General features: G+C 43.2%; 1 long non-coding RNA gene across 1 annotated transcript; it reads left to right on the forward strand.

The window, feature by feature from the left end:
* The first annotated feature begins 958 nt into the window (after positions 1–958).
* Positions 959–14,734, forward strand: LOC115946715 (uncharacterized). The gene is made up of 3 exons (XR_004080761.1): positions 959–1,049; positions 12,780–12,916; positions 14,614–14,734. It is a non-coding gene; the product is annotated as an uncharacterized lncRNA (long non-coding RNA).
* The last annotated feature ends 6,537 nt before the right edge of the window (positions 14,735–21,271 follow it).

The raw sequence follows: 21,271 nt of genomic DNA on the forward strand, positions 1-21,271 counted from the left end.
ACACCCTCTCATTGCTGCTCTTCTTATACTCTTATTTTAAACACAACTTTTCCATTTAAGATGCAAACACTTCCCAGGATGATCACTTCTGATTTCTGCAAATGGACATTTGGAAGAGCAGTGTACTGACGGGGTAAGTTCCCAGCTTCCAGCAAACTGTTGCATGGGGGCTTTCCTTCTGAGCATGCGATTGAGTCTCTGCATCAAGAAGCCTGTGGTATTACTTCTTCCAGTCTTGTCAGATGAGTGCAGTTGCAGAGTGCTAGCAAAGTGTTATAGGACTGCAGAGAAGAGCAGTGGCTCAGGGAGTTTTGGGAGGTGCAGGTGGGAGCTGAAAGTGAGGGATAAGGAACGAAGTAAAAGGCACACCATTCCTGGAGTATGAAAAATATTTGGTAGCTGTGGGAAGGATGGAGAAGACTTCTGGGTTTTATCTGTAATGCAAAAAAAATCTCATAGAAATCAGGACATAAAAGTGGGGATAAAGGCAGAAAAAAATATGGGAGCACCCTTCCAGCTTCTGTCCTGCCCCTTCTGTTCTCTCTATGCTCAGTGTTGGTGTTTTGCTGATCTACTCTCTTGCCTGCAGTATTGCTGTGAATCCCAGCCATCCTCCTCCGTGCACGGCTCACAGAATTGGTGCTGCTGGAGGTGTTTTCTGACATGCACAAGTAAAGGCTTTGCCTGAGTGAGTGCCCACCTCAGGTAGGAGGACTGGAAGACCCGTGCATTTCCAGGAGTAATGTCATGCCTACAGCCCAGCACCAGGCACCCAAACCAACATGCATGTGGGATTTACAAGGCTTGTGTGCAGAAGTGTGGCTTTCCCATGCCAGGATGTTGTGGGTGAAAGTCAGGTGATGAAGAGAGATTTGGGAGCTGCCCAGACAACACACCTTCCAATTTAAGCCCGTGGGCTCCACAGTAGCTTCTCTGTCAGAGCTCAGGGGTGCACAGCCTGCCCCTACCTCTGCCACTTGCCAGAGACAGCGACGGGAGCAAGCGAACAGCACAGACCACAAGCCCTGACCTAAGAGAGGGCTTCACAGGTACCAAAATAGAATAAATTAATTTAGGTGGCCTGCTTTACACAACACATCCTGCATGTACCATTGCTGAAGTCTTTACTGAATTCCTTCTACAGCAAATTCTGATCTTTTTCTGCTATTATTTTTAAGTCAGCACAGTTCCAGAAATATCATCTTATTTCCCACTGTCATACAAAGAGCCCAAGGCTGTGGTCGAAAACCTTATGAAAAGACTCATATTCTGTTTCTAATCTGATGCTTTTCTGCCTTTAGAGAGTCTGCTAGTTTTTTTTTTTGCTTGTGTGCCTCTTCCGTTTTGATCTAACGTCTTCCTTTCCTCCGCCTGTTGCAATACCTCTGTCTGCAGAGCTGGTTTCTCCTTCACGAATAGTTGATGTGAAAAAAATACATTGCCCCATATCTGGGCAGGTCAGCTTCAAGCACTCCAGAATCACAGCTTCCGCTGATGTTTATTGTGGCTAACAATGAAAAGATTTTTTTACACTGAGGATCATGGTGTATTTTGCACTGTAAGATAACCCTTAGATGTAAAAATCATTATTTATTTAATAGGAACATCAAAGAATATCACTGCAGAAGGGAACTTCAAAGTTTCCTGGAATAATCAGGTATCTGCTCTTATGTGGGATATATTTTTTCTCCTGACTCTATAATAATGAGTAATAAAAGTGCAGTTATCAGAAATCATTGAAAGCATTACTAAATTCAGCTAAAAAAAGAGAATTGTTTCCTTAGAAGCTAGAAATCTAGTAAGTGACAGGACTGCAGGGCTAATGAGAGAAAGAGGAGTCTGATTTGGAGCATACTGCAGTGCTTCTGAAACCCACTCCTAATTCCAAAGAAGATTTTATTTTGGGGAGGAGGAGAAGTACCATTGGGAAAGCTCGTAGCTCGATTTTCTACAGGACTTGCCTTAATTAAATGCTTATTTAAATAAGCAGGAGCTCAGCAGTGCAAGTATCCTATAGCATCATTGTATATTGTGCTCCAGTGGTATAGAAGCACCACTGAGGGCAGGCCTGTCTCCAAGCATTACATATTCTAGGTAGAGAGTGCCACAGAAAAGACATCCTTTGTGGCTCTCCCATTACAGATTTGTCTGAACGACTTTCTAAAGCCTCTGATGACTGACTGTGAAACAAGGCCCCAGTTGATTAAGGAACAGAGTGGTTTGGCAGAAGAATGGGGTCCTTCAGTTTAAATTCAGGCCAGTTTCCGTTTTCTTAGTCCTTTCTGTGGCTCACACAGAAATCCCTCATCATTTTTTAACTCTCTGCTCTGCCTGGCTGAGCCCTGGGAAGATGTGTGCTGCATGGGTCACTGTGAGCTCCCTTTCTCCCGCTTGGACCAATCCTGCAGTTCCCTAGAGCCTCAATGCAGAAAAAGAAAGACTGCCAGGCACAGCTTGTGGGAAAGGTGGATCCACTTTCCTGATGGCAGAAGGGAGGAGCTGAGGAAAAAGGGAGGTGTCTAGCAGGTGAATCATGAATCTTCCAATGGAAAGCATTAAGATCCAGGTGATGCAGGCTGTGGCTGGGAGGGAAGTGTGCTGGTCTCTGCCAGCCCCAAGCCCATATGGAATTTGCTGGCCCTGTGTGTGATCTGCCCGTGTCTGATGAAATCTGGGTGGCAAGTTCCCTGCTGTGTGTGTGCCATTCAGTGAGCAGGCATTTGTGTCTGATGTTAATGTATGCAGCTGTTGCTCCAGTCCAGGGATGGTTGTGTCCACAGAATTGGCAGGTTTTGTTAACAGTAGTGAAAGGTTTGTTCATCCTGAAAGAACAGGGTTAATTTCCTATTCCCACAATAGGTGCATTGTTTGCATGCATGTGTGTTGGGAAGGAAGAACAGTGTCTAAGTGGGTAAGGCAAGGATCAAGGTCTCATTGGACCTGGCCTCTAGTCTCACAGCTGTCAAGGATCTGGTCAATGATCTCCAGCAAATCACTTCATCTCCTCATGGCTCAGTTTAGCTACTGTAAAACAGAAATAAGGGTGCTGACCCTTGGTGAAGTTCATACACTGACTTCTATTAGCAGAGGGTATGGGAGGTTATATCAGTATTATTATTACAGCATGCATAAGCAGAACAATAGGCAGAATTGGAACAAAACCAGATGCAGTGGAGGGGGGGAAAGGATGGAGCTTAGACTGGAAAATAATATTTTATAGCAGTGACAGCAGGCAGGAAAAAGAGTTATATGAGAGCATGTCCTGTTGACTAAGAGTAACCAGTGCTGTCTCTGTATATTAGATGTGGGTGACCTTTCGGTGTCTGTGTCTGATGTCCTCAGATTTCTCAACAATAATTTGTGTATTGCAAAGTTCTTCCCAGCCTTTGGTTTTGTTGCTTGGTGTTCTTGGGCAGCTGTAGGCAGCTGCAGCATACATGGCCCATGGTCCCACCTCACTGCTAGCTGCTTGTGGTGCCCCAGCTCCTCAGCCTGAGCTAAAGAGCCCTGCAAGGGCTTGTGATGGTGCTTCTGTCTGGCTCACAGCATGGCTGTAACTCACTGGGGCATGCCTGCACAGGGCCTCTCAGGCACAGAATAGGATCCAGCTCGCCAAATGACAACTGTTTTAGAACCTGGCTGGTGAAGAGCAGTGACATTTCCAAAGACAGCTTAAGCCGCTTGCAGTCCAGGAGCTCCAGCCAGCACATCACCCTGCCAGGGATGGCCAGTGCCATTACTAAGGTACCTGGGGTCTGTATGCAGCACAGGAATGTTTCAGGGTGGGCTGGGCTGGGGAAGGATCACTGAGGTTAGACATTCTGAGGTACTGCACGGATTAGGGCTGTTTAGGAGACCAGTGCCTCATCTAATGTGGCAGGAAACAATTTATCCTTCTGTAACTCATGCAGAATTGCTCCCTCTGACACCACTAAGGAACATTTCTCTTCTTGAAGGTATGGGATATGTGAGCTGCATTCTTGGCTCAAGCAAGAGACTCTTTTTTTCCATTTTCCTCACAAGAGCAAAAATGAAAGGAAGTTAACTGAAACAAAACCTTTCACTTAGCTGTTTAGAAGGGGGAGCAGGGGAAAGTACTCAAAGTACACAGTGGCTGTTGCAATTCCTCCCTTCACCCATTAGTTTAAAGGCTGGACTATTTACCCAGGACATGGGTGATGTGGCCCTGACTCTTCCCTCCAACTTGCACAGGTCTCCTGGCAGCACTATCACCACTGCAGTGCTGCTCAAGTCATCCTGTGATGATCCTCTAAGCCTGAGCTGAGCATGAGTACCCAGGGATAGTGCCACAGGTAACACTGAGCTGGAGGTGACAGTGAGTCACTCCATCCCAAAGATGAGTTCAGGATTTCACCCTGGTGGAGCCATGCAGCAGGGATGGACTGAGAAAGGCTTACCCAAACCCACCATGGGGCAAACAGAGCCTGAAAGAGGGTGAGAAATGGAGGCAATGATTTAGGCTGAGAGGCACTAGGAACTGGGGAAATACTCAGAGGACAGCCTGATAAGATTAATCCTCAGAGGACAAAGAATTTTGAGACACAAAATAAAGCATTTATGGGTGTGATACCTGCGAAAGATGGAAGACAAGGGACTACTCACAGATTTTGGCAACATATGTTGACTTAAGAAAGAAGGTTGCCTAAACTACAAAAACAAAGATGGTATTCAGTGAGCTGTATATGAGTGATCTAAAAATATTCCTGAAGTTCAGAAATAGTTCTGAACTTGCAGATTTTGACAAGTTGCATAAGTTATTTTCAGAAGGCAAAAGAGTATAATAGTATAACTGAAAAGGAGGAATATATTTGTCCTGAGGTCTTGAATGTTCTCTTTGTACTTCCAGATTGCATGAAAAGCATAGTGTCTAAAAAGAGAATATGCCTTCTTTCCTAATAATGAACAAAATGATCATTTGTTCTTATGTATACAGTCTGATTCCAGAAAAATATGCAATACTATAACAGTAATTTAAAGTAATATCAAATACAAAGATACATTTTTCTTTTCCCTAAATACCATATTTTTAAAATGTTTGTGGTTCAAGTGGTCCAAAGTAGATGATTGAAATCTTCTCAGAGGTAATATTCTGCAAGCGTATTCAAGCCCTGGACACTGATGGATCTTCCACAAAGAGTCCTTCCCATGGAAAGGAGCTCCTTCTTGCAGTATGTGCAAAACACTAGGAATGCAAAGCTTCAGAGAATACTGATCTATGTATAGGTGGAAAAGACACTGTCAGTTTAATTCTTAAATTGCACTTGTAATGATTCCTAATTGCATGAATCAAGATTCTTACATCCTTTGGCATGAGGGCTGGTAAAACCAGTGCAGAGATTTTCAGTGTGAGATTCGTACAGCTCTAACCACACCAAAGGACAGGAGAGAAAGGCTGGAGATTCACAGTGCAGCTCTCTACCAGAAGGTTTTTTACTGGGTCAGGAGGAGTAAAAGGGAGGCCTACCCTCAATACAATACAGTATTTTGGGGAGAATAACACTAACCATAATAGCATATACAGCTGTTATAAGGACAAATTTTTATGGATCAACCTTTAAGGAACAGGGGCTGGACCGAAAAAACCCTGCAATAACATATGTGATATAGTACCTTCTTGAACCTAGAAAGCAAAATTAGAAGGGCTGGAAAGAGTAGTATTCTATATGAGATTTGTGGTATTTTTGTGGAGAACTGACTAACAGGCGCATGATGCTTGGAGCAGCTTGGAAGAGTGGGGTGAAAGTGCTGGGACAGAAACCTGAGCTTTCAGAGAAATTAATCTCCATGACGTTAAAACAACTCCAGTTCACACATTAGTAGGAAAAAGACTCAAGTAACAGATTTCTAATGAAAGGGTAGCCATGATCAAGCCATGAAGAGTAAAGAGGCATGGCAAAGGGTTTTTAAAAATGGCAACATATTGAGGAAAATCTATATGGAATTTGTTGGCTCTGACTGCAATATTGAGACAGCTGTTGAATTGCAGCCTGAAAAAGCGTAAAATGTTGAGAACTGGTAACACAAGCTCCAATTCTGAAACACTTGTGTGACAAGCAGAAGAGAAACTCGTTAGGCAGCTGAAAATGTCATGGAACTAATTGCTTCATTTTGCTAGCTACCTTCTGCTACATGCACATCAAAAACCACTCCATAAGATGGAGAACATTCAGCTTTTGAGAAGCAGTAGTAGACTCTGTGGCATTTGAGCACCCCCATGCTCCAAACTTCTGCTGTCTGGTACCACAGTAAATAAATGCCACTATTCCCATTTTACAGACAGGGATGTAGATCAAAATAAATGATTTTCTAAAGGTTGCACTGCAAGTTTGTTGGCAGGTCAGGGACCAAACCCAAGACCCCAAAGAAGTAGTTAAACCTTTAGCCACTGGAATTTTTTATTGCTGAATCGTGAAACAAGTAATTTTTGATAATCCAGAATTGTTATTCTTCTCTTATTTGACAGATTTAAGAGCACTCATGTGCCACCTCCTTGTTCTCTCGTGTGTTTATATGGAGCATGCACTGCATATTTGGTTGAAAGCCAAATGTGCCTCAGTTCCTCATCTGCTCTTTTTATGTTGCAACTTATCTCCCATCCCACCTCAACATTGTCTTTTATTAGTGTATCTCTAATCTCAAACAGCATTTAGCAAACCAAGATACCAGTGTCACAAGGGGTGACTGCAACAGTGGTGCTCCTAATGATCCCCACTAGTGCATCTATGGAAAACTTGAGCAGCCCTAGGAACAGATCACTAGGTGTTTGAGATTATTTTCAAGAACCTTCACTAAGCATTCACCAGGAATAGGGAGACAGCTGTTAACACTCCAGAAATACCAAGTGAAGGTTTGAATGCCAATCCAGAAAAGGAGTTGAAAATATAGTAGATGATTTATCAAGGGCATATTGGAGAAGTGTGAATAGAGATGGTGCTGTCATGATGTATCTCACAGTGCCTGATATTGGAATGACTGCTAAGAGATTTCCAGTTAGACACAGCAAAATCTATGGTAATTACAAGTGTTGAGTGAGTACCAAAACGGGTACCAAAAGACAAAATAGGAAGAGCCTGAGGACAAGGGTATTTGTTGAGGTCAATGAAAATTTTGTGGCTGGGTTTGTTGTTGGGGTTTTTTTGAGATCTGTTGTTTGGTTTGATTGTGTTGTTTTAAAATGTTCTGACAGAGGTTATTATAAAGAGGTAAGAGGAAAATGTCATTTTATCACCATCCCACTTGCCATCAGCAGCAGTTCTCCCCCTCCCTAGCTCCAGAAATCAAGGGATGGAGAGAGGACAGAGGTCTGGGGAAGGAGTGCTGAGTGCTGCATTGCAGTGTGGGTGGTGAGGCCTGAAGGAAGAGCATCTGCTGCTTTTGTTTCCCCCACTTCATCACTACTGATTTTAGAGGCATCTGGAAGGTAGCCAACCATACAAAGGAAGTAACTTAATTCAAATAATAGGCATTGGTAATAAAATACAAAAGCACACTTGGCAAGAGGATTTTACAAAAGAAGAAATGTTTTAACCTGAGGTGTGATCACACCTGAGGTGTGAACTTCTGAATGCTGTGTGTTTAGGAAAGATGGATGCAAAATTGAAGGAGCTGCTGGCACTGCTTGAGTGATATGTGAACTCAGTTTTGTCTACATTACTTGGAATTGGCTTTTAGCTCCTGCTGCTCCATTATCTGCACTGTTTTGACAATAACTTAATAAAAGTAGGAGCCAACTGCTCTGAGGGATCTGTGTCTCCAATCTGGGTGTTCAGTCCAAGTCCAGCCTGGTAGCTAGCTGACCATGTGTGTGCACAGATGCCTCTCCCGTGCACACAATTGCTATGCTAGTGCCAAGAGAGGCAGTACGTATGATTTGTGCAGGCACACATGCAAACAGATACTCAAAAATCTAGTCCTGCAAGTATTACAGTTATTACCAGAGATGCAATTTACATTGAATCTGTTTAATAACAACATTTTAGAATGAGGCCATCCTAATGATTACAGAAAGAGACCTGCAATAATTTCTCATCATATGTTCAGTTAATTTTGAATACAGTTTGTGGGCATTAAGCTCTGATTCTCTGCCTTTGTTCCTCTGGTAGCTATTTATTCCTACACAAATAGGACTCTAAATGCTGCAGAACTGGAACTCAGTCATCCTTCAGTGCTCTACTAGTGTGAAAAAAAAAACATTTCTGAAAGGTGAGTGGGCTCTGCAGTGTTTGGTGGCAGTCTGAAACTGGTTCTACACATGTGAAAGGCTGGGGTCAGCCTCGCCGTATTTGGCTGGCTTAGTAAATGCTCAAGCTTAGTAAAAATTCCTTTGTTTCACCTCTGAAAGGAAATCATATCCAATAGGCAGTTCTCTGCTCTTGATGACAGTGAACACTCAGTACAAATGCTGTAATACAGATTGTTGTCATCCTGGGTTCAGGACAATTGCTCAACACATGACATGAAAAAAGCTTAGAAAAAAAATGTGAAGATTTATTGAGATAAACTGTGGCAAGCTACCAGGAATTACTCTGTGAGAGAAATAACCACCCTAAGAAAGCAGAGCCCAGGGCACCTGGGAGGACTGGGCTGGTCAGAAGTGGCAGTGAGAAATTCTTTTTAAAGGCAGCAAAGGGATTTCGAAGTGCTCTTTGAAGAAATTGGTGGATATGAGGGACTGGTGCTTTGAGCTATCTCAAAGCTATGTTGAGACTAACTCTTGACCTTTCTCTTACAAGTTACTAAAACCGATGGTTTGACATATGCCATTTATTCATCACAGACAGTTGCTGAGCCTGAACAAATACCAATCACAGAGGGTAGGCATAAAGGTACCGAGATTGCTACCTTTGGGCTAGTATATAAACCAAGTGAGACATGCCTTAAGAAAAGTTGAAGTTGCTTTATGTAACTCATTGCCATCCGGATTACTTTCCTGGACCTTCTTGATAACAGGAAAATTGCCAAAAATAGCTTCCTCTGATACCATAGGGCACAGGACCCAATAATATAACACTAATATTAATGCATATGTCTCCTGTCGCTTTGCATGTCTTTTGCCCCTTCCTTTCTGAGGCATAATTAGGAGAATCATAGAATAGTTAGGGTTGGAAAGGACCTTAAGACCATCTAGTTCCAACCCCCCTGCCATAGGCAGGGATATCTCACACTAAATCACACCACCCAAGGCTTTGTCCAACCTGGCCTTGAACACTGCCAGGGATGGAGCATTCACAGCCTCCCTGGGCAACCCATTCCAGTACCTCACCACCCTTACAGTAAAGAATTTCTTCCTTATATCCAATCTGTTTAAGTTTCAACCCGTTACCCCTTGTCCTATCACTACAGTCCCTAATGAATAGTCCCTCCCCAGCATCCCTGTAGGCCCCCTTCAGATACTGGAAGGCTGCTATGAGGTCTCCATTGCAGCCTTCTCTTCTCCAGGCTGAACAGCCCCAACTTTCTCAGCCTGTCTTCATACGGGAAGTGTTCCAGCCCCCTGATCATCCTTGTGGCCCTTCTCTGGACTTGTTCCAACAGTTCTGTGCCCTTTTTATGTTGACAACACCAGAACTGCATCAGGTGAGGTCTCATGAGAGCAGAGTAGAGGGGCAGGATCACCTCCTTCAACCTGCTGGTCACGCTCCTTCTAATGCAGCCCAGGATACGGTTGGCTTTCTGGGCTGTGAGCACACACTGGAGCTGGCTTATCTTCGGTTTCTCACTGACCACCAGCCCCAAGTCCTTCTCTGCAGGGCTGCTCTTAATCTCTCCTCTGCCCAACCTGTAGCTGTGCCTGGGACTGCCCTGACCCAGGTGGAGGACCTTGCACTTGGCAAATACCTGAATACCACAAACCCCTGACTATGGCACCACTGTTCTAACCATTTATTAACCCGCCAAATCCACCTTACCCTTTTAAGGTACTTCCTTTTATCGTGGAGCATTGATGAAAAGACAATCTGAGCTCCAGAGCCCCTAACCACCTCTCCCAGGGCTCTGCAGTCCTTCTTAATGTTCTCCAGGCTACTGCTATCTATATCACTAGCATCCACATGGATCTCCAGAAGTGGGTAATAGTCAGTGGGGACTTAACTGCAGTCATTTTAAGCTGGGTGGATGTTTTATATAGTCTGCCATATAAATCACACAGTACACCAAACGAATTACAGATATTGGCATCTTCAAGGCACTGTGAATAAAAGGACTAGAGGGAGATATTTCCCTATTTTACTACAGAAATACAGGTTTTGGTGTCAACTGTCCAGGAATTCATGAAGTCAGAAACTGTAATCCATGTATTTATGATCTTTGAGTAACTAACTCTGGAGATAAGCTGCAATGAGCCAGCATTTCTGTGGTGATCCTTTCTCCTCAAGCACTGACAGCTTTTCTGAGTGCTGTCATCTCAAGGGAAGGCACTGGGGCTAGAACATCAATCATTTCTGAGCTGTTGTCAAGCCCAATAGGGCAGGGCAAGCCTGAGCTGGGACGCTGCTGCTAACATACTAGTTTTCTGACTTAAAATCTTATCCACTGGGCCCAAATGGTGTAACTGGAAAACAAAGCAGCAAAACCCTAGCTGACAAAAGTGGATGGAGGGAATCCAGGACTAGAACAAAATAAAAGTTGCAAATAAAATCATCTCAGCTCAGTTGAAAAAAGGAGACTCTCGTGTGGCTAGGAGAAGTCTATGCAGTGATGGGCACAGAGTGGGTTTGAACATTGATTTATGTCCTCTCTTACAACATTGAAACATGGTAGGGAAGGCAGAGCTGTCTACCCAGCACAAAAAAAAAAAACCAAACAGTCATGTTTGTTTTCTCTTCAGAAGGAGGTGATGTGAGACAATCTCCAGTTCATTGTGTCCTGTCTTGGTTAAGGAGTAGCTTTGATCTTTGGTCTGCTGGGCTGTGTGTGTTTGAGGTGAAGAGTTGCTGACCCAGGGAAGACCCTGAGAGAGAGCTAAGGTTTTCCTAGGCTAGCCCATGAGCTCACCAGTTTACATGTGGTTTCAAAATGCAGACAGTGGACACAGCTTGGAAATACAAACGTATCCCCAAGCACTGTTATGATAGCTGTGGAAGTTGCAGAGCCACAGCAAGACAGATCACTTCAGCAATGTCCTCTGTTCATGAAGGGACACTCATCTTCAGGAACCAGCCAGATGTCCAGACCTGGGAGGAAAAAGTGCTCTGCCAGAGCTGTTCAGACTCCTAACATGACTTCATTGTGCTTCTAGAGGAAACCATCAGCTGGTGTAACTTGTGGCATGGTGAAAGTTTTTCAACCTGGGGCACTCTGAATGTCTTGCTTAGCCTTCCTAGTGATGCTAGGATTCATGGACAGATCCATCTGCTGAAGCCTCAGAAAGAGATTGAGGTTGCAGAGGTGCTGCAGGGAGGGGGACTGGCAGAGACAGGCCTGTGCACAGCAGGGGCTGGTCTCAGCCATCTGGCCTGGGCTTGACCTGTCACTGCCACCAAAAGGGCCAGAAATAAGTGAAGCGGATGGGAAGTTGTGGTGGAGGCTAACCACAGGGCAGGAGCATGGGCTGCATCTGTCCGCAACACCCACGTACCATGGGAATGACCCTGCTGACGCCTGGAAAGCAGTTCAGCATCCTGTCTGTCCCTCGCTTCCCTGTACTTTTCTTTGTGTGATACCATTTACTGTGAGCACTGAGCTGAGCAGATATAGTGTATTTAAGTTTCAGGCAGGACTTACTCAAGTTTGGCTGTAACTGTATCTAAACCACTTATCTCAGAAAGGGTTTTGGCCATTATTTTCACCCTCTTTTTAATCTACAAACTTAAGGTTTTACTTACTAGCAGCAGTGTGATAAGAAAGGCCCCTGTAGACTTCAGGGCAGAGGCACTGCATGGGGAAGTACAAACCACATTCACCAGAGGCAAGGATTCTTCCCTCGGTCTTGTCATTGCTGATGCACATCCCGAGGTTTCAGCCAAAAATAAACCCCACTTAGGGCACTATCTGCTATCTGCAGTTGTGTAAGAGTGAATTGAAGGCAAATGTGGTTTTGTTCCTTGGCTGTTGTTTAGTTGTATAGAGACTTCTAGAGCTTTCTTAGGTGCCTCTACATGAAAAAGAACAGAGTTGTTTTTGCCCAAAAGTCTGCCTAGCTGTTTGTACTACAAGGCAATGCCTTTTGTCATTACAGGTGCTTATTCTGTTATTGGTAGTTGTGAAAATTGTTTCCTGAACCTTACTGTTTCTCCTTTTTTTATCTGTCTCCCATAGTGCTACTGGGTTTTCCCTTTTAATAAAAAAAAGTCACATATGTTCTTATACATATTCACCATGAATTGAAAACATAGGAAACAATTCCTATAGACTGATGGTGGGCTGCTGACAGTCCTAATGCACAGTAGCAACTTAAAGAATTAGATTTGTCCTCATCTTTGTTTTTACTGCATCCTGTCAGCCAGTCCTCCAAAGCAGACTGCTCTTGTACCTCAGAAAATAGAGATGTTTATTCACAAATTAACCTGGCATTGTCAAAAGCAAACTCCACCCCCTTCTGAAAGAATAGGTTTGAACTGTGAACTGTTCAGTCTACTTCTGCCTTCAGAAACTGAAACGTCAAAAACTTCAGAAACTGTGACTTAAAAACTGTTAGCCTGAACTCCATCTCTGAGAAGGGAACAGGGGAAGCACCTTTCCCATCATCTCTCAAATTATCAAAATATGTCTTAATTCTTAAAGCTTTGAGCCAATTAATCCTGTCTTTATTGTTGTTGCAGCACAAACTGACTCAAGGGGATGTCTGGACTAAACTATAGACAATAGAAGTTAAACCACATCTCTTCTACCAAGCACAGAGGACCTCAGTCCTAGAAGAAGCTGGAATGCAGAAATGAATTCTGGAATGCAGAAAGAGGTAGGCAAACCCAAGACACTGAGGCATCAAACATACCAAATGGAAGTGGTGGGTGGAGAAATAAATTGGGAGATTAGGAAAAGAATATTTATCAGTATGGTGATAGGCACTTTATACATACAAAAGAAATAGCTATATAAAAGATGTGTATAAAACTTAACCAGAGCTGAGTGTTCAATGACTAAACCCTAGAAACCTACAGAGGTCACAGAAAGCATGACAGAAGCAACAGAAGCTGAAGATCATTAGCATGGTAAGAGTATATGTTCAGGCAGGAAACTAAAGAAACCAGAAGGAAAGTATGAAATACCTTGCTAAGAAATAACAGGGTTTTGAAAGCAAGACCTGAAGTATGTTAATTAGTTGAAAGGCAAGAGACCTTTACTTTTAGCCAAAGACTGCCTAATCTGCCATCTTCTATGTCATTTGGGTAATAAATGAGTGAAGAAAGATTTGCTGAGTACTACTGCTGAGCTTACAAACTCAGAAGTTAGCCCTTGTTTTGGGAAAAGGCAAGCTAACTTGAAATGCTGACATGTAGCTATGGTGTCAAGTCTAGCTGACTTGTGATGAGGGAAGTATGTTCCCACAGAAAACTGAAAGGCTTGTCTTTTGGGACTATCTGTGTCCTTACTGTGACACACAAAGGAGAAGCCAGGTTAGCTCAGGTAGGCAGGAGCAACCTACATTGCATTGTAATTTGGCTGCCTGCTGCTGTGCTTCCTTTCTGCCTGAATGGCAAGTGACTACAGGCTGCAGCTGCTAATTATTTCAGACAGTAATTTGAAAATTTGAGGAATCAAAGCCATAGCATTTCTCTTCTGGACTCTTTCTTATTTTAGATATTTACTACTGGTGGAGCAGGGCAGTAGCATGCTCTCTTGGACACTCTTAGCAGCAGCCTGTTTCATTTAAGCAGGTTGAAATCAAAACCCCGAACCTTGTTTGTCTCTACAGTTGCTGAAAGAGAATAGTAATTTAAATTGATTTAATGTTCTTTGGCTGAATACAGAATTTATTTCTCGTTAGACCTTATCCTCAGAGAATACAAAGTACTTGTTAGCATCAAAAGTCACTTAGTTGTTTGGGTTTTTTTTTCCCACATGGGTGGAAAACAACAACAGCAAACTGAAAACCCCAGGAAACAAGACTCTGAAGTCTTAATCTGTAAATCTCTGGGGAGAATATTAGCTTTTTATTGTTTCCCTATCAATATAATGCAGGAAATAGTCCTAACGGCCCCACCTCTACAACTTCCCATTATTTATCACAAGAAATGTTTCTTTTAGCCTCTTTCATTTACTCATGCAAATAGATTATACAAACATATCCCATAATTCAGTGAATGGAACAGAACAGATACAGACTCTGCTCAACAAAATGCAAGGTGCCTTCATGTGGTGATACTTCAAAGTGGGAGTTAATCTCTGTTTGGAGAAGTCAGAGTGATTGTATCACTAACTGAGAGTATGAGAACATCCAGGTAGTCTTGGGAAAAAGGCTAATCAGAAAGTGTTCCTTGGAAAGCACATTTTGCAAACTCTTCTTTTATAAATATTTATTTTAAAAATTAAATTTTAGAAGTTTTCAGATAAAGGGAGCCCTAAAATAGTGAAATGAAACTTCAAGTTTTAAATTCTTGTGTGTCAATTTATTTATTTATTTCAGTATTACCTATAACCTCTTTTTTTTTTCAGTTTGAAAGAGCCACAGAAACTAAAATCTACAAAAAAGCTGCCATGGGCAGAATGCAGAGCCAAGGCTAGGTTTCCAGAAGAATGTGTCAGTAAGAAAGAAACCTACAGCTAATAAAAAAAATCCCTGGAGTTGTTATCATTAAGTTATCTTGAATAAACTATGTATTGTCTATTTCCTGAAGAGCATGACCAAAAACTCACTGAGACCATAGATCTTCCAGTAGGTTATGGCTAGATGCCCAACTAATATTTTATGCCTCTTCTTGGTTCACATCCCAAAGGCTTTCTTTGTTTATTTTCACTCATTCCTTACTCACAGAAAAGAAAAAAACCCAACAGTGAACTCAGTGGGGTTTGCAATACAGAATTAATTTTTCATTTGTTTGAGAGCACTTCCTCCAGACTGCAGAGAAATTGTTTCCCAGCATAGAAAGATCTGTACTGATGTGGCTCAGACTTAAAATTTAGTAATGTATTTCCTCTACTGGCCACATTCTCAAGTTCTTTAGGGCATTAGTGAATCATTCTGGTAGTGGAACCAAACTCAACTCATTTATGTTGAATGGCAAAACAACAACAAAAATTTGCCCAAATTTGAAATTATCACTGCAAAAGAATAAAAGCACAATTGTCTTCAGCCATTATGGCTGCCCTAATTTGAATCACACGGGAAAATGCTTTGTTCATGGTTTTCTTCTTTTACTCTTTATTGGCAACAAACCAAACCGAACTAAATTAAACCAAACCCGTTTCTTTGTTCTTTTTCCTTTGTGCATTGCTTTTCCATCTGGTTTGAGAAGGAGCTGGTCATATGGGTTAGAAATTATGCTGAAATGCTAGAGATTTGGGGTCATTTCCACAGACTTTCTTAATAGCCACAGACTGACCACTTTACCTCCACTACTATTCTGTAAAATGGGAATAAATCCACTTTTACTCACAAGGGTATTGCTAGAAAATCTATGTATTGCTGCAAGATGCCCAGCCACCACTGCAATATTCAAGGCATATATATTTTGTATTTTGCCTTACAAGTGTGTACTGTGTAGAGTTTGAGCTAGTAAGTCCTGACAATGATTCATGATGATATGATGATTCATAAGAGGAACAAATTTAAATAGATTTAAATATGTACATGTAAAAGAAATATGTGCAGTCTCCCAGCAGTCTTTGAAATACAAATGTGAGAATTCCTTTAAGTATAATGCTGGAAACCTTCACATTGGACCATATTGGCAGGTGCCAGGAAGAAGGAGCCAGCCAAAAGGACAGATTTGTTCAGCTTTCTGTCAGCAGACCCCAAAAGCAAGAGTGGCAGGATGCATTCCACTAATGCCATCTTCTGCTTTTAAGCCCAAGTAGGTGGTTTATTCATGTGTGTTCTGGACCTGTGGTCTTTTTTGTTTTTGTCTGCCTTTCTACATCCGTTTCTTCAAGTTAAATTTTCATTTTATTCCCCATTTTATTCCCTTCCTTATACTATTATTTACAACTGAACAGCAAAACATTATAGGCTGAGCAGACAGGGCACTATATATAGCAACAGCAGGGCAGTTCCCCACTCTAACCATCTCCCTCTGTTTTTATGTAAATAGTAAACAATGGGCCACCAAGGGAATTGATATTTGTCTCAAGGAAATGCATGCCAAAGAAGTTGAAGCTGCATCCTGCCCACACCAAGGGAAGGTAATATAGGCTTGACAGAGCAGTACCGGCTTTTCCTAGCACTGAGGAGTTGCAGATGAGATCTTTCCTCCTTCGGCTGGGTGTTGAGAGCCCATGTTTTACAATAGGGTATTTACAATAGCAAATGGTAGTGTTCCCAGCCTGGAGCAGCAGGCAAATTTCAGCCAAAAAGGAAAAAAAAAGAAGTGGCATTCATTCACAGCATCCCCCTCTGCTGACCCCATTGCCGACATAAACCTCTCTCAGCCTTGGGAACCAGGCCATGCCTTGGCTGGTAGCTCGGCTCTGACCCACCAGCGCCTGGACCAGCCTCAAGGCTGCCATTTGCTTTGTTTGTGCTTTGGGGTCATTCCTCCAACTTGCCTCCCCCGAGCCAGCTGACTTGCCTGTGCTTTTTTTCCTTTGCCAAGTCTGCCTTGCTGCCTTCTTTCAGGTCTGGAGCTGCTCTGCTGCCTGCTCTTTTTACAGCTGTCCAAGTGAGCAGAAATAGTTGAACCAACAATAAAACTTTGCCAGCTCTGATCACTTGGGTCCTACAACTTAAACACAGCCATGCAAAAGCTTAAGCAGCAGCTTCGCTGATGGGGCTTAGCTCCAAATCCATGCAAATCCAAGGTAATCTGGAAGCAGCTCACTGCCTTTTCTTAGTGTCAGGCAGCTTCGTCTGAGGTGGAGGCTGAAGGAGCTGGGAGCTGTGTGCGTGCCTTGTCCGAGAAAGTTTGTGATCTAAAAGTTTTATAATCTGCATAGTGAGAACTGCCAGAAAGTTTAGTGCAGAAGTTCTGCTTTTACCAGTGCAGAGCTATGGGGCATGAGTTCAGGCCCAGCTCCAAGAAGCAACTGAGGTATTGCAATGCCAAAGAAGTTGAAGCTGCATCCTGCCCACACCAGAGCAGAGGAGATGCTGTTTACAAGGCGATCAGTTAAATTTTCTGCCCAGCCTAAGGGTTCTTAATGTATTTTACCCATTGGTTGATTAATGTAAAATACAAAAGTATTCTGTCTGGCAAGTGGGGAATAGAACTGCAGTCTCCACCCTCCCAAAGTATGACTTAAATATGAAGCTACAGTGCCATGCTTTTCCTTTCCTTCTGCTGATCAAATGCATTTTCATTCTCTAATGCAAAGTAGGAAGGTGCCAAAATGAGTGTTGAAAACCCTCTCTTTCTCCAGAAAAGCATCAGACAGGCTGGATAGAGACCTCTCCTGGGAACACCACTAACTCTCCTCCTGCCTTTGGTGGAGTTGAAATCATACTACTCATGTTCTAAGTGACCACATAATCCATGAGGTACAGGCTGAACAAAGTGCTACCTCCTCCCCTGTAGTGTGCTGGAGCATTTTGTACCCAGGCTGCAGCAGTGGCCAGTCACCCAGTGAGCCATGCCACCAGCCTGATTGTACGGGACCTATGGGCAAAAGCACAGGTTTAGTCACCCAAGGGATATGAGCTCTTTATGGTACACCACTGGATTTCAATGTACTTTAGGAAGCCACTGTTCAGTAAGAATTGTTTTATACCCTTTAGACTATACAGAACACAAATGAATATAGCGGTTTTCCAAAAATTAAAACTGGACAGACTATTTACTCCAGATGCCTATTCATTACAGGCAAAACATTTTAGATACCAATGAAAGCAGTCAGTAATATGCTGTTTGCAGGGTGAAACATGGTACAAATAGTTTAATCCTCTATCCAGAGCTCACCTAAAAGATTTAGGGCCAAATATTTATCTTATTTACACAAGTGTAAATTTAGAGGCATTTCATCTGAATTAATGTACCACCAGGTGGTAGATTTTGCCTAAAACCTCATTATTTGTTGGACCATTATTTACATTCAGCCACTGTGTATATATACATATACGAAGCAGTAATTTTGCCAGCAATGAGAAGAGAGTGGAGTTTGCTATATAAATCAGTATTTCTCAGTCAATATGATTCAACCCCTGAAGGGGTTATAAAAACCATCTGGGGGCTTGTAAAGCACTGAAAATTTTATAACAACCCAAAAGCAAAGAAAATGTCATTCCTTCCACTCTCCATATAGCAGCACCATTCTCTTGGCAACCTGTCAAAACCGTACATAAAACAATAAATTCTATAGGCTTATCACCTTTACCATAATTTTTTACTTTAGCTTTATAAAACACATATGGTAACTGTGACATTTCTTTTACTTTCATATAGGATTTCCAATCTGAACTGCTTGAAAAATGTTACTCTTAGATGTTTGGCCTAAAAAGGTGGTAGTTTTCATTAAGAGCCTCTGCCTTAGTCTTCTCCTAAGCTGCTTGTTAAAACTACAGCCTATTTTGTCAAGCTTAGGCTTGTTTGTGTTGGAGCCAGTTCTTCTATTTCACCACATCTCTATGCCTGTCAGCTTCCTCTTTAAACCTAAATCATACAGGGAAACACCAACATTTCCCTCTGTGGGAAGAGATGTTTTGCTTCAAGTGGAAAAAATGGATGAGATTTCCTGTATCCTCATTAGCAACTTGGTGCACGGTTTGAAATCTGCCCTTTCTAAGGTGAGATACCACCTGAAGAACCTCTGTGCTTTTAAGTATAGCCCCACAGCACGTGCAGCTTGTCAGTGAATTTTGCTTTCATGTACACATCTTTCATCTCTGTGCATAGGTACTTATCTATGAAATTAATTCCAGTAACAAGCAAGTGCATCCCACATGCACTCACCTGAAGGGGTCTACACCAAATCTTGCAATGCCTCCTGTGGCTAAGTTTCTCCAGCAGTTTAAGCCAGTCTTGCTCCTGGCTGTGGACTTGGCCACCTTGTTGTTCCAGTGACTCCAGTATTCATCGAGCCTCTCAGAATGCTCCTTCATTGATAAATTCAGAAAAAAAGTTCTGTGTTGTGTTTTTTCCCTGCCAAGATAAGATGGGTCACACAAGGGCCTGACAAGCAGCAGAGCCAGTAAGGGTCTGAGACCCTCATCTCAGAGGAGTTTGGGAAAAAGGAGCACTCTCCTTTTGGCAGCTGTCAGGTTGGGTTGGCCAATATCATCAGCCTCAAACCAAACTCCCCTTGACTTCAACTTTTTTTACCTGATGCTTGCATTTCTGCAAATGAGTCTTTTGCTGATGCTAAGTGCTTAATATGTGTGATGCTTCATACTTTCTGAAGTGTGACTAGTTGACTGTTTAATAGCTAAAAATTTGACTGTTTAAACCATTTGCTAACAAGGAGAAACAGTGATTTCTTGCCTGGGCTAGAGGGGGTTGCCCACAGCTAGAAACTGAAGCAGCCACGGGCTACGTGGCAACAAGAAAGGGGAGGAACAGCACTGCCTTCTGGCTGCAACTCTTCAGCTTGTTTTACTGGATAAAAACTGTGTTGCTCAAACTGAGTGTAGTCAATACTGAGACTATTTTATGATAATTTGTTTGGGAGGTAGCTTCCCTTATCTCTGCCCTGTTTCTGCTGATGACAGACTACGAAGTTTGCACCTGCAAAGGCTGGGTTCGAGTCCAAGCAGAGGGCATTTGGGGGGCTTGGCTGTTGGCTTAGGTCTTCAGCCTTTCAGACTAGAGCCAGGATTCTTATCCCAAGATCTGTGTGCCGCTGACTGGCTCTTCTGCCTCCTCTCCATAAGGTTCCTAAAACCACTCAGTAAAATTTTTCCATGTGGTTTTCAATGATGTTAAGCAGTTGGGCAGGAACTCTGGCACGGTTTGCATAGCTTTCTGTCTTAATCCATGAGAGAAAATGGATACTCAAGGGTTGTCTCTGCTAATATGAAAAACCATGCAAAAGGGGAGTTTTGTTGTTGTTGTTTTTAATTCATCTCATTCTCAACTCAGAAATTAATCTGTGTTTGTAGAAATGATGATATGAGGCATTTGGGTTAGGGGAAAAGGAGACAATTTTTAATTAAATTGCAAAATTGAGCTAGTTAGTAAATGGCTAGTTAGTAGACAGCCTGAGAAACGTCCACCTCAGCTGGCATTGCCCATGAGGACACCATTCCTCGACAGCCTCAGCCTGCTGGTGCCAGCACCTAGTCTCAGCCAAATTCCCCTTGCCCTGGCTGAGGCTGAATGCCCTGCCTCCACACACTGCCATGCTGTGCCACCTCCCTCATCCTGCCTGCCAGCATCCTCCTTTTGCTCAGGCACAAGGGGTCTCCATAGAGAGAGCCCACCTCAAAGGACACAAGGCTCTCCATCTTAAAGACCAAAGCAGCGGCCACCACTGCTCCTCCAGCTCCTGCCAGGGGATGGCTTGGTTTTTTTTATCCAGAACAGTCCAGACCCCTAAGGGAAGAAACGTGGTTTATTGCATACTTGTCCTGTTCCTTCAAAGCTGGACTGCACCATGCATGAGAAATTTTTTGGAAACCAGGAAAAGATGACTTATCAAAAAGTGTTGTCCTCTGCCGGACCAACACACTGCTTACTTCTCTGGGCTTGTCAGCAGCACTGGTTTGGTATGAATAGTGGAAAATCCCTCTTGTGCTTCACCAGCTGAGGAGTCAGGGGCTGTCAGTCAATGTTAACATTCACATGTATTTTCCCGGGATTACACTTCTGTCATGCTGTTACACTGGAGTGGCAGCTTGCCTTCCTCGCAGCCTCCCTTACACTGTGAAGAGTAAAGCCCCAGCATACGATCAAGGTCGTATCGTAGGCCACTGGCACATTCCCTCACCCTTGCTGCTAGAGGACGAGTGCAGCAGTCCCAGCCATGGGGAACATGCAAGGTGGTGAGAGGAGGCGTCCTTTCAGCTGAAATCCTTCAATCCCCCTCAGCACCACTGCCAGGAAGGGGCCTCATGGTGGTGGGGGCCGTTGCAACCCTTGGCCTTAATAATCCATCCCCTCACTATCCCTGCTCCATCAGCGGTCCTAGCAGGCTGACCGTTCCCATGCGCGCACCACATCTGCTTCCTCTTCCCTGTCTCCCCTCCCTATGCCCCAGAAGAGGGGTGAGAGCAGCCGGTGTGGCTTGG

The sequence above is a fragment of the Melopsittacus undulatus genome, chromosome 6 (genome assembly GCF_012275295.1).
Source record: "Melopsittacus undulatus isolate bMelUnd1 chromosome 6, bMelUnd1.mat.Z, whole genome shotgun sequence".
Classification (NCBI taxonomy): Eukaryota; Metazoa; Chordata; class Aves; order Psittaciformes; family Psittaculidae; genus Melopsittacus; species Melopsittacus undulatus.